Source organism: Anopheles merus, chromosome 2L, assembly GCF_017562075.2.
Source record: "Anopheles merus strain MAF chromosome 2L, AmerM5.1, whole genome shotgun sequence".
NCBI lineage: Eukaryota > Metazoa > Arthropoda > Insecta > Diptera > Culicidae > Anopheles > Anopheles merus.
In genome coordinates this window covers 52990885-53004441 of record NC_054083.1, presented here as the reverse complement: position 1 = coordinate 53004441, position 13557 = coordinate 52990885, and the positions used below count along the sequence as shown (strand labels likewise).

General features: G+C 48.8%; 1 protein-coding gene across 8 annotated transcripts in view; it reads right to left on the bottom strand.

The window, feature by feature from the left end:
* Positions 1–13557, bottom strand: part of LOC121592444 (myocyte-specific enhancer factor 2) — a 55344-nt gene that overhangs the window by 38367 nt on the left and 3420 nt on the right. Inside the window, exon 1 of one of the 8 annotated variants that reach the window (XM_041913875.1) lies at positions 8969–9345. The exons of the other annotated variants lie outside the window; for them this stretch is intronic. The gene's annotated coding sequence lies outside the window, so the exon portion shown is untranslated. Of the gene's footprint in view, positions 1–8968; positions 9346–13557 lie in introns of those variants that run through there. 8 annotated transcript variants of the gene reach the window in all.

Genomic DNA, 13557 nt, shown 5'->3' with positions numbered 1-13557 from the left:
GCAAACTTTGTTGCGTATTTCAAATTAAATGCAAATAAGTCAAGTGATTTCAGAAGCGACGCGTAGAAGCTTTACAGTATGATAATTTCATCACATCATTTTCCATACCAAAACTGGTCTTGTCGGCAAGGAAGAACGAACGGAGGCAGGTCGCCAGGTGCGGAAGACCGTTTTCTAACTGGGGAAACGGGATTGAGAGCAGCACCAAAAAAAAAAGGTCATACGGTCAGCGAACACGAAGGAGAAGAAGCGGGCTTTGTGGCCATCTTTCGAATACCACATCAGTAGATCGGTTCGCGTAGATCGGTCGCAACCTTGAACCGAATAGCGCGCCAAAGAGCACCAACCTGCCAAAGAGAGGCCCGCCGTTTGGGGGTTTCCAACGTTGCGCATCAAACTGGTTGGTGGTTGCGCTTATCGGGCACAAAACTCCACCACGATCGACGGCCTTGAGATCCAATCGAAACCTAATTCTGTTGGCTTCAGCGTTAGCAGTGGGATGACAACCTCCCGTAGAGATTTTTCTTCGTTTACGAATACCGGGGGCCATAGCTCTATCCTCTACTTCTTCCAACAATTAGCTCTTATAATCTTGAAGTAGACTGCAATGTTTCATTCGTTAGGCTTGGCTCAAGTGTTTTTGTCTTGGAAGCTTCATTTCTAGAATAAACTACAATAGCCTGTTGTTTCGCTTTTCCTCCGAATGCTGCTTTAATAAGTCATCTAACGTTTCGTACCAGCGCACTTGATGAAGGTAATAAACCACCCACCAGCGCACTCCTGCGCAAGGATAATCTATCCGAGGGGAAAAGGGGGAGTGGCAACGGGATTCAGTGAGCATCCTCCTCCAGCATCCTTCCGTCCTACCATGCGAGCAAAGGATCCTGGCCGCTCGGATCATGGCTCTTGGCTATTAATTTTGTGTTTCGTATCAAATGCCATCCTTCGATGCTTCCCCTCTGCCTTGCCGTCGCGCCATGAAGCTGCTCGCTTGGTCTCGAGCTTTGCTCCCGGGATCTATTCTAAGCTTTCTAAGGGAGGGTGGTGAACGCCGACAGAGAGAAAGAGAGAGTTCGCGGGGACGACGAGCTTGGCATTCTCCGATTTCGCTGGCATGGAACATTCGCAGATATGGAAGCTTAAATGCAGCAGTACCAAAGCATCTGCCCCCTCGAAGCATCTCCACCCCGCGCCTTTCGCCATGTCATGCGCCAAGGGGACGGTTGCCAATGGGAATGGTAACTCAAACAACGGCATGTCCCGGTGTGTGTTCGTTTGCGTGTCTAGTCACACCAATTCGCTCGACTTCAGCTGTGAGCGCACACCGTCGACAACAGGTGGAAATCATCATTTCCGGGAACTACGCTTCATTGTGTACCATCATGTCAGCATCCTCTCCAGGTGCTTCGATCAATGTCACTCCTCCCGAACCATGATGATGGGGTGGGGGGGGGGGGGCTGGAGGGCTATAGTCACGTTCGAAGTGTTTTGTTCTCCTTTTTCCTTTTTTGCTCCCTCTCTAAGCATTCATTTTATTTGTGCTGCAAAGACACGCACGCTTCTGGACGATGGATCCTATCCTTATCGTACCATCATCATCATCATCACCGCCCGATCCAATTCCTGGAAACTGTCGAAGAACGCCACCAATGCGGGTTTCGAATTTTCGCACAAAAACGCTCCATCCTCCAGCCCAGGCACCAGGGCAGATACATCGGCAAACGACACACACAAGCACCCGCACCTGGGGTGTTGTCGGTTGTTTACCCATCAACATGAGCAACCAAAAAACAGGAAAAAAGCAGCACCAAATACCATTCGGAACTCGCATCACTCGGATCATTTCCGATAGCAAACAAGAAGAAGACGCCAACGATTTGGAAATAATGGCTCAATCAACGGCGAACGAACGGAGGAGAGGAAAAATACATATCATAAGGATGTGGAAACGGCGGAAAACACCACCGTCCTTCCTCTCACTTTGGGAACAGCTTCCGGTACAAAAAAGGGCCGGTTTTCGGTACCATGAGAGAGGTTAGTGCGACCAAACCCACCCAACCGGGAGGAAGCTTTCTAAAGTTTTACATCCGTTCAGGCAGCATGCATACCACCATGGTGGTGTAGAGCATCACAATCCTTCATCCCATTCTGTAGGAATTCAAAGACCCCGGAGAAAACCCCCCCCCCTCCCCCTTTTTCTCACCACGGAACACGACGCGGAGCGATCAGATTTGATGAAAAAGGACGACGAACGCTGCGCCGACGAGGACGCTCGGCGGAGATAAATGTCATGCGTATTGATGTGGCGTTTGCGTTGGCGTTTTACCCGCGTTGTCCCCAGCAACCCCAGCACAACGGAGAAGGGGGATGTAAGGAGAAGGGGATGGGTCTGAAAATGGAAATTATTTTTACCTTTGCCAGTGCAAAAAAAAAAAGCGCCCCTGCTCGGTTTCGGAAAAAGAAAATGTAGCTACGCGTAAATGCGCCCATCTTTGGCACCTGTATTATCTGCATTCTTCCATCCACGGGTAGTATAGGGGGGAGGGGGGAGAATAAGCTCCACACCCTCCCCGGAGAGCGGGGCACAAACGAACAATCTAGGCATACCACACTCAAAAGCGCGTCTCCATGGCAGCCGCTTGTTCGAGACACCCGTCGGTCTTTTCCCATTTCCGTCGGCGCACAGGCGCACACAAGCACCGCAGCTTGCTGCGTTGCTTTAATGTTTCTAGAGGCTCTAGAGAGACCTCTTCTCGCAGCATCCCCGGCAAAGGCAAGCGCTTCAAATGCGAACACAAATAAACTGTTGCATTCTTTTTTTGTTTGTTTTGCATTTATTTACCAGATGTTTTTCGGTACACCTGTTTTTTGCTTGTTGTTGTTGGGGGTCGCAGAAAACAGAAAATACATCAATACCAATCCGGTTCCTGGAAGGCGTGCTTTTAGAGGAGTGCTTGGAAAACACGCAGAATCGGGGATGAGAATATAATATTGTTTTATAACAAAAAATGTAACCCTCCCTCCCCTTCCCCTTCAATCCCAACGTGCCTCCCGCGTTGCTGGCTGAAGGTGAGATTTGATAGTCTATCTAAAACGTCGCTAGCACGCATACACACACACACACACAAATACACGCGACAATGATCGTCTCAATTAGGTTCACTCAATTTGCCAGAAATGGGTGGGTGGAAAGATTGTGCTGATGGGGGTGACAAAAAGGGAAGAAAAACCGGCTGTCCCAAAGCACGGCTAAACGAAGAGCGGTTATTCGCTGAATTCGCTCAGTGTCACGTTTTTCCTGCCACAAAAACACGACACACACACACACACACACCCACACACACTAAATGATCAAAAAAGGTATCACCGTTTAAGACAGTTTGCAACACCTTTCTTCTTTCGTTTTTTTGTGTGAGCGTGTGTACCTATTCCACGATCCCATTTCCCCGAAGGAGACACATCACAGCAAGATCAAACACACATATATAGCTAATCGATGATCTAGGGAGCAGGAGAAGGAGGAGAAGGAGGGAAAATAAATCAACCCCAAATAATGGCGGTAAATTGTTCTTCCTTTTCCTTTCTCCACTCTCGGTGGCACTGGCACTGGTGCGTCTTCGGTCTATAATTTCCCCTTCCACAGCAAGAAATCTTACTCCCGTGAGAGGTAGCATCAACGCATTAGGCCGATGGATTTTTGCGATGTATTGACTTGTTTTTCGTTTCCCTTCTTTTTTGGTAATGTCGAATGAGCGATGGACACAACTGACCGAAAACCCCCCTCCCCCACAAGCATACCAATTTTGTGCGCAATGAACATTTCTTTTCCGATCTTTCATCCGAACACACACGTGCAAACACGCACCACCACCAATCAGAGGGAAGGTGAAAAGAAGGGAAGCGCCAGGGGAGGAGCAACCTTCAAGAGAAAGGCTTTTCTAACCACGGGCATGGCAGCAGCACACTCAACTTTTGCCGTATTGAGCAACACTTCCAAACTTCTTCCAAACACACAATCTCAACTCGCTGTGCGCGCCGAGCGGCTGCTGCTGGGGCGTGTGACGTCAGTGTGGGCTGTGCCGCCGCGGGAGCAAGTTTTCCCAAATAAATTTTCAATGAACCGGACCGACAAAACACACGCCCGGTCGAAGTCGAAGTGCACGGGGAATGGAAGACGGGCCCGAAACTTGCGTCAAAGTTCAATTACCGTTAAGGTGAGAGCCTACCGTTGTGGGCGGAAATCCGTGTGTGCCGCAACAGAGGGGTCATGTGTGTGCTGGAAGGAATGATATTGCTGCTGGTGCGCGGCTTCCTCTTGACCGATAGACCCGCTCAATAGCCAGCGCAATTGAGAGTCGATTGATGGAGAAACCCGTTTTGACGTTTGAGCAAAAGCTGACTGACTTTTGGCGCGGATTTTTTTGCTTTTCTTTTTGCGCACTCACACACACACCGCGCCGCCTGGCACTCGCGCAATCGGGAAATTAATCTGAGCTGATGGATGATCGGCAACAGAGTGACGCACCGAAGTTGTGTGAATCATTGCTGATATGGCCTTCGGAAAAAGGATAACCTAATTTATCAAATTATTAGCCAATCCATTCGAATTACAAGATCTACCAATCACACACACACACACACACACACACACACACACACACACACACACACACACACATTCTTAATCTACTTTAATGTAGACTTAAACTAGACCACCCTATATACGCGTGAAGGAACTTCTGATACGCAAAACGTTAGATAGAATGAGTGCAAATGGTTGTAAATGGTGCAAGCATACAACACGAAAACACCGAAAAAGAGAGATAGAGCGAGAGAGCGAGCATTCCTTGGCCTTCTAGATTACAGCAATGTTGCGAGTCTTCCTTCAACATTTCGCCTCTTCGTCGTGCTGTGTGCCCCTGTGTACTATTAATCGACAGTCCACATTTTTGACATCTACAAACGTGCGCCAGCTTCTCAAACACAGCCAACACACAGCAGTCCAGCGTGGCCGACTATAAATGTAGTACCGTGCAGCGGCAATCAAACACAACACACGCCGGTCAAACGGCTCTATATGACATCGATTATTTAACACTCTAGAAGAGAGAGCGATAGGGAGGAGCAGGAGGAAGGCGTCAGAGTACGGTTCTCAATGGGACGCGGATTGAAGTGACCGATTGGCGTGTAAGATTCGTCGCCCTCGCGACGAACGGCATGGCGTGAAGTCGCTGTGATAAGATACCATACCGCGACCGTGTTTCTCCGCCTACCCGACCCCACAAACCATTGCGATTTAACTGTATCCGATTCAATCTGGTTCCAATCGTACATCGCGCGTAGCACATCCCATTCCGGGTGGAGGAAAAGCCAAAACCATAGCACAACATAGGCCCGTACAGAGAGAGCATTACTTCAGCCGCCGCTTCCCATTTGCACAACAAAACAATCTCACACATTATTCGTCCACAACATTGCTCGGGGAGGGGTTGGCGCTGTGTGGAACTATCGTCGTGCTTGGCTCACCAAAGATCAAGGTCTACGTGTGACAGAATTGGAGAGGGGAAGGGAGGTAGGGAACTTGTAACACATAAAACGGTCATATTGAACGACCGGGACCGATCATCATCATTGGATGCGACCGAACGAACGCAAACGCGAATTGAGGATTATTTATTATTTATTTATTCGCGGCTTCGTTTCCTCGCCAAAGAGGGGGAAGCGTGCGATAAGCCTCGGAACGGAGTGATAAACTGCCCTTCCGATAAGGGAGGTGAGTTCAATTTGGTGGACGATGGGACAACACCGATAAGCACATAGTACTGAACCCGCGAAACACTGACCGTTGAACGCGATCGCGATTGTCCCCCCCCCCCCCCCCCCCCCCCGTCGACCGGCCAGCCACGCGAAAACGGTGCACAGGGGGGCCTGTTGTGTCCAGGCGTTTCAATGGAAAACATCTGTTCGGGTCAAAAGGGAGTTTAAAAGCGCGTTACAAAAAGTAGCACAAAGAGCCACTTTGTACAGCAGAAAATCTAATAAATTCTGCGTTTAGCGAGAGAAGGCAAGAAGCGGGGTGGAAGAAGTGTGATTACCTTCCCTTGCCTCTGTGCGACAAATAAGATTAAATCTCACCAACTAGCTACTCTCCTTGAGCGCTGTGACCTTTGTTTTGTTTTCTGCGAACGATTCCCGATGGCCCGACGCAGGAGGACACTTCATCCTTGTGGTGTCGCTTCTGCCAAGGGTTTGGTGCGTCGAAATTAACGCCCGGTGTAACGAAAGCCACTCAGCTGGAAATAACATTCGCAGAACCATTCCACGAATGTCCTGCAGACATCCGGTGGAGGTTGCCAGCCAGTATACCCCCGTCCCTCTTGTATCTGCGTGTGCTTTTCTTCGGCGAGATGGATATGTTTTTTAGCGAGCTCTCTCTGTACCCGCCGGTGGGAGAGTCGAATTACGGGGCGCTAGCCAACTTTTGGCGCTTTGGCACACCCAGCGGCAAAATGTTAATTCGAACCGACGACCGGTGAACCAAGAGCACAGCATATACCGCGCGCTGGATGTGTTCGATGGTGTTTCAATCTAGCTAATAGTGATTATATTTAATCTACTTCAGAGTGCGATGAGCAGCAAACGCTGCTCCGCGTGGTAGAGCTAATCCCTCCTCGTGCAAGAAGAACCATGAATTGGGGAGGAAGGAGGAAGAGCGGAGGCAGCGAGCGGGCATGTTGTTTTTCCCGGAAGCCAATATGCCACGCCAGGCGAACAAGATAAACCGAACCGAATACCCGGCGCTACCCGGATGGTTCTCGATCTTCGAGCAGCCCCACCACCATTGCCGCCGCCGCCGCCGCTTGGTAATCGTTAATGACCTTGGTAATGATTCAGTCCCCCCCCCCCTCAGCTCCCGGCAAAAGCAAAAAGTTTTCCCAGCGACGGTTCGAGATGTTTTCCTTTCTCCCATGGCACCTGGCAGCGAAAAACGGTCCCAATTAGCAAATTACAATCCCTCTCACGGCGCGTTTGGCACCGTGAGTCGTCGTCGTCGTGTGTGTGTTTGTGTGTGTGCGTCACCGAATGTTCGAACGATTGCTTCGATTGGAAAATGTTGTTCGCATGATTGTATACATTCGGGGGAAAAAGGGGAAGGAGAGGGATGACAATTTTTTTGAAAGGAAAATTATTCATCAAAGTTAACAAGCGAACGAATTTGGATGCTTTTTTTCCTTTTTTTTGCCAATTAGAATTTTGCAAATTGCCAAACAGCTGTCTCTGCCACGTGTGTGTGTGTGTGTGTGTTGATAAACGGTTTTATCACTTTTCAATCGAAAAAATCATCAACCTTGATGCACAAAATCGTATGATGCAGGGAAATTTAGTCATTACATTCCCGCCCACACCACAATGTAAGCCGACAAAAGCCGTTCTGACTGTTCATGTACACTTTCTTAACAACTTTTTGATAAATTACCTAGTTTAATAGCCGTTTTACCACACAACACACACACACACTCACACTTTAAGCTCAACAACTATTTTAAACCCTTTTTGCAACACGATAATTACTTTCCCACAATGTTGCTGGATTCCTACGCTGGATGCGCACCACCTATGGGGGGATAAGTGGGGTGAGGATCGTTATCTCTATAGCTTTTTTCCCCGAAATGAGTAAAAAAAATTAACTGCAATTACCCCCTTGAGGGTACTGACGGTACACTCAACTTAGTCATTAAAAAAATAAACACCAACGGTTTGTATATTGTGATGCAATTTTGTCATCCGAAAAACGATCATTTCGGTTCGTTCCCCGCTCCTGCTGCTGCTGTGTGTGTGTGTGTTTTTTTACCATTTTGCTTAGCTGTCGAAATATTGCCCATCAAACGAGAGAAAGAGAAGCAAATTGAACAACTAAAAACAAAAAAATGGCACACAAAGATAAAATTCCCCTCCCCTTTTCCGAGCGGACTCAAAATGCAAGCTTTATCCAAAACGTTGATGGTCGTTTGGACATGCGTCCGTCGAAATTCGATGCGAACGGAAAAGGTCGACACGTCGAAAACGTTATGTCAGCGATCTCTATGCACCGCGCGCACTCGCACCGCGGCTGTGTCTCCTTGAACCTGTTTCTTCTTTTTGGTCGGCGAAGGAGCAGGTTAGTGTTTTGGCTTCCCAAGAAGATTCACACACGGCTTCCATTCACTTCCATCTTGATCAATCAACAGAGCCAGCCCCATCTCCAGCCACACAATCGCGGTTGGGATAAGAAAACGCAAATTGTGCCCCGGCAGGGTACGATCCGCAGGTAATATTGTTCTTCCAATTCGCCTCCACACGCTGCTGAACGTTGGGGTGAACGTTACGTACGCCGAAGCCCTCTTTATTACCGGAGCGCGTAAAATTATCGTAAAACAAGATAAATAGAAGTCCGTCCATGCTTCTTGGATGGAGATTAAAAAAATACATTAAAGATCGTCCTCGGCCAATAACACACAAAAAAAGCCCCAAATCCTACCGTCCATCCAAGTTGCGCTTCATCATCAAACCTAATGAGCGAGCTTGCCACTCTCGCTGTGTGTATCGGCGGCTATGCGCGGTGCGCACACACAAACGCCAATGATGACCGGTTCGCCGCGTGCCGCGGCTACTGCTGTTGTGGGGCGCCGTGTCGCCGCGTACGCACCAAAAACCGGACGAAGCCGCTTCGTCTTCACTGTGACGTGATGCTGCTGGGATGCAGAGATGTGGCCGCGGGAAGAGAGCGAGAGAGAGGGGGGGGGGATGATAATAAATGACCGATACACAAACGCAATCCTCCCCGATGCATGTTCGCCGATTGCTGCGATTCGCCCCCCTAGGGTAAGTGAGAGACGACCCCCCAACACAACACACAAAGCGTCTTGAGATTAGCGCAATAGACAGAGAGAGAAAGAGAGAGCGAACTCGCGCAAGGCGCCGAACTTACTATCTTGTTGCGCGTGCGTACACATTCACAGCAAGCACCAACACACCACCACCACCACAAAGTGTTGGTGAAGCATTAGATGTTGATTCGATTCCGTCCAATCCGTACCGGGTTGATTCGGCAGGCGCAAACGCGATACGCAAAGTTTGTGTTTTGTTGTAATCGTGTTTCATTGATGCCTGTGCTGCCTGCTTACTCACAGAGCTCAGGGTTTTCTCACCCCGGCCAAACACTCACGATTCGCACAACGGACTGATCGCACACCGCACACACACACACGTTAGGAAGCCCAGCAGCACACGTCCGGGTTTATGTTGGTATCTCCGAAGCACATTTCTACTACGGCGCGATTACTAACGCGTGCGCGAAATCAAACGCCACACAACTGAACGAACGAACCCGAACGTGTGTGATCAACTCTCAGTTGTTCTCTCTTTCTTCATCTCTCTCTCTCTCTCTCTCACACACAAAGGGCATCTCTTTCGCTCATACGCACAGCAACGCCAAACCCAATTCGCCGTGGCTACTTGATCAATGTGAACCGGCTGCTCGTTCTCTGTTTCCTCTTTGCACGATCGAACACAGATCAATGATGTCATAGCGGGCATGGTACAACCCACACCAGACTCTCCCCCCTCCTCCTGCTCCCTTGGCGTGCGCCATATGAGGTCCCTCATCCTACGCCATCAGGCCTCAGAATGTGCTCAGAATAAAAAGTATTGTCCGGTGCTCGCAGCAGTAAACAACGTATACGCGCATCTCTCGCTACTCCGGTGCCTGAGTTTGCTCTTGGAGCATGATCGCGTTCTCTTTTGACACTTCCAGTACCTTCAAAATTCGCGGATGAATGGCGCCAAACAACAGTTTGAACTGCTTTTTTATGACACAGTGTACATAAAGAGTTTGAAGGACTTGAGGTCACATTAGAACCTCACTCTGTGGCTCCAAAAGAACATCAACAAAACGCTCCCTTTTTTGTGTCCTAGTTGTAGTTTTGACCGTTTGCAACAGTCAACAACAAACCACCGATTGGCAGAGAAAAAAGCCAATTCTAGCAGCAGCAGTGCAGCAAACAGAGAGTAGTGTACAGCAATAATCATTCAGCCGTACAACTAATGGCACAACATCAATTACAAAACAATGCGCAGTGTGCGATCATAATGAGCCTGTAATGATGATGATCTTGTAATTTGTCACACCAGGAGATTTCAAAAGAAAGCAACACGCTTCAAACAACACCCTCCCCAAAGACGTGTGCTTGCGGCGTGTTGTTTGCCTTTCCCTTGGCCCCCCCCCTTCCGTGAAGAGGGAAAATCAACATCAACAGCAGCAGTAGCACCACGGGAATGTATATCTCACCAAGGGAGAGCACTTTCGTTCTAGTGAATTTGATATACGATGCTTCTCTGCCAGCCGTCGGCCGTATCAGCCGCTGTCCGTGGTGGCACGACGACGCTCCGGGGGATAACAGAGATCTTACGATACACGCGCCAGACGCGAGGCCCTTGAACGTTGGTGCGGCGGTTCCTCAGAAGGGGGGCGATACGATAAACAGTACTACAGCAAACGCAAACACACACACACACAAACGTATAGGACGTTCTAGGCAATCATGTGTACCACCGCTCCTCTTGCAACCTGCTCTGCACACCAGAAACAAGAACCGGCGAACACTTGACTTGTATTACTAGTTTTCCGTAACGAAGCTGTCTCTTGTACCAGCGGTTCGAGTTCGTCCAACCTAAACCAACTGAAGGTCTTGTGTGTCGTGCACGGCATGTCACAGGCCGCGTTGGTCCGTTGGTCGTGTATTCACTCCAGTTCACTCGCCCCAAAGCAAGGACCAGGAAGGATCGATTCAATTTCACTTTTACTTAACCAGGCCGGAGAGAGAAGTTCCAAAAGAACCCGATCGCACAAGATGGAATGGATTCGGGCGCAAAATCTGCCAACTTTTCGAAAGGACGTGAAAGTAAACCTTCACACAATGGGAGCGCCTGCCTATCGCGTGGACATTGGGACAGGTTTTATCTACACAGCAAAACTTTACATTTTTTGGAAGCTCGATTTGGACGACCTCTGGCTGCTGCCGAGCGTACGCGCTTGTGGCGTCGGGGGTTGTTCGTGGAGGATGGCCAGTTTTTTTTGTTTCGTTTTTGGCTGTTCGCTAATGGGGTCCGGGGAGACGATTCGCTTTCCTTTCGCGGGGGCAACCTACACACGGACACAGGAACACAAACTTTGCAACATTAAAACAACGCACAATATGTTAATCCGCGGAGCCGCCGCGAGTCGAAATCTTCTTCAGGGCATCCCATTATCATTGGCTTGGCCGGGGATGGTTTACATCGTCAATCTCCCCCCCCCCCCCCCCTTTGGGCCGGCCGGCCGATCTGCTGCTTGTTAGCTTGGAATAGGTGGTTTGTCGTGCGTGTTGTATGTATGTCGTTTCGTAATGATACTTCCCCCCTTCTTCCTGCTGCCTTGCTTTCCCTTCCCCCTCAAACACGCACCCATTCGTTTGAAAGGAAAGGGTCACGGACAATGTTGGGAGCTGCGGAGATTTTGAAACGCGCCAAGACATTCCAATATTTCTTCCTTTCTCATAAGCTGCCGAAAAACCGAAGGTGTGTGGGAAAGAAGCACCAAAATGTGCAAAAAAAAAACAACATTAAATTCCTCATCCAACAGAAGGAAAATGGAGGAAAGAATTGCTTCTTCGTCGTCAGGGGGTTGTTTTACGGAAATGAGCAAAAGATGGAGTAAATCTCCACGCACACACTTTCACTCTTTCGCAACACAATCGAGAGAAGGACATTTTTCACTTTTTTAATTGCCCAACAAACACACACACACACAGAGAGAGAAAGAAAGAGAAGAAAATCTTTCCAATGACGCACCTCAGGTAAGAGTTGTGCCATCTAGCTAGAACAAAATGTGTCAAAAACATAAATTATTTCCACCCCACGCCGAGGGGAGTTGCGGTTTTGTGGATGGCATTTTTTCACTCACTCACATAAAGTCTTTGCTGTTGGCTCAACCTGCTTCAAGGCCGGTGTAATAAATTGTTAAAAAAGGGAAACGGAACCAACTTTTTCTACTAAACCTCAAATTTTGATCTTTCATCTCCAGAAAAAGTGGTAAAATTTTGTGGTGAAGGGTGGTGAGATATACCACAACAACACCATACCATACTACAGTGTAAAGCGATGTCCTTATCGTGGAGAGTAAAGAAAAGGAAAATATGACAATTTTAAAGACAATTTTGCAAAAACGGCCGAAGGAGCAATTTTGCAAAACTTCTACTTAAGCAAGATCTCATCAGAGGTCAGTTTACGATCCGTAGCGAGGGGTGGCTTTGCTACAAAACATCATCCAACAGCATAAAAGGCCGCTCTTCTTCTCATCATAGACATACGAACGAATAACTGCCGGCCTTTCCCATTCCTCATACGCACATGATTTTGCACATTCTGCTCATTGACACCCCTTGGGGAGAGGGAGGACGAGGACGAAACTGGTAAATCGAGATTCGAGCCTTCCTCCTCTTCGATTGGCCGCACGAACTCGCCTAGATAAGATGCTGCGTCGAGCTCATTTTTAACATGTCCTATCCATCATCGATCATTAGCCGCGCGTACATCAGGCAAAGCCGGCAGAGGGCTACCATTCTTAACCACGCTCCCTTTTTGCATCAATCTTTACGACCCCAAACCTTCTCCCCCTTCCCCAGTTGATTGCAGTGTGTAATGAGCTTCTTTGCGATTGTACGCGAAACACAAGCCACCACCAGCAGGCCAGAGAAAGGCGAAAACGGTTGAATAACTCTCCACTACTCTACAAGCGCCCAAACGCGTCTGATATCAAGCAACCCCCACCCTTTTCTACTTGTGCCACCGATAAAGAATGGCAGGTCATTCCACAACACACACACACACACCGAGCGTTCCTCCGATCGTGCCTTCGAAGATCACCGCCACTTCTTCCTTCTTCATCATGGGGGCTCTGGATTGCTCCCCTCTCTCTCTCTCTCTATACACTGCGGCGCTCCAAATGTTGCTCCAAAGAAGGGAAACCAGTCTTGGATATTGAACTGGAGAAGCTCGATCGAATCTGGAACTGGTTCACGCATACTTGCGAGCAAGGGGGGGCCAAAAGACAACGGGCACGGTCCACGGTCAAAGATCTTCTGGGACAGTGCACCACCGCACTACGGTTTGGTGCGACCTCTCTTTGGGTGCCAGTTGGGAGGCCAGCGGGAAATGAATATCGATCGTAGCTGGGTAGAACACCTTTTAACCTGGCGCAGTTGTCCTTCCTTTCGTTGCTTACCGGTCAACCCGTGTGCCCGTCCTGTTGCAGTGCATCAGTTGTCTAATTGTATAACATGCTGGATGCTATTGGGCTATACATTCCTTCCAAACAAATCTTCTTGCTGGGACTACCACTCCCAAAAGCAAGAATCGTACTCGCTATATCGAACGCAAGCCTCTGTCTATTTCACTGTTTGCCCAACAAACCATGACTATTCATCGGCTCGGAAGCTGTTTCTTTTGCTTCCAATAATCCCAAAACTTCCCCAACAATGC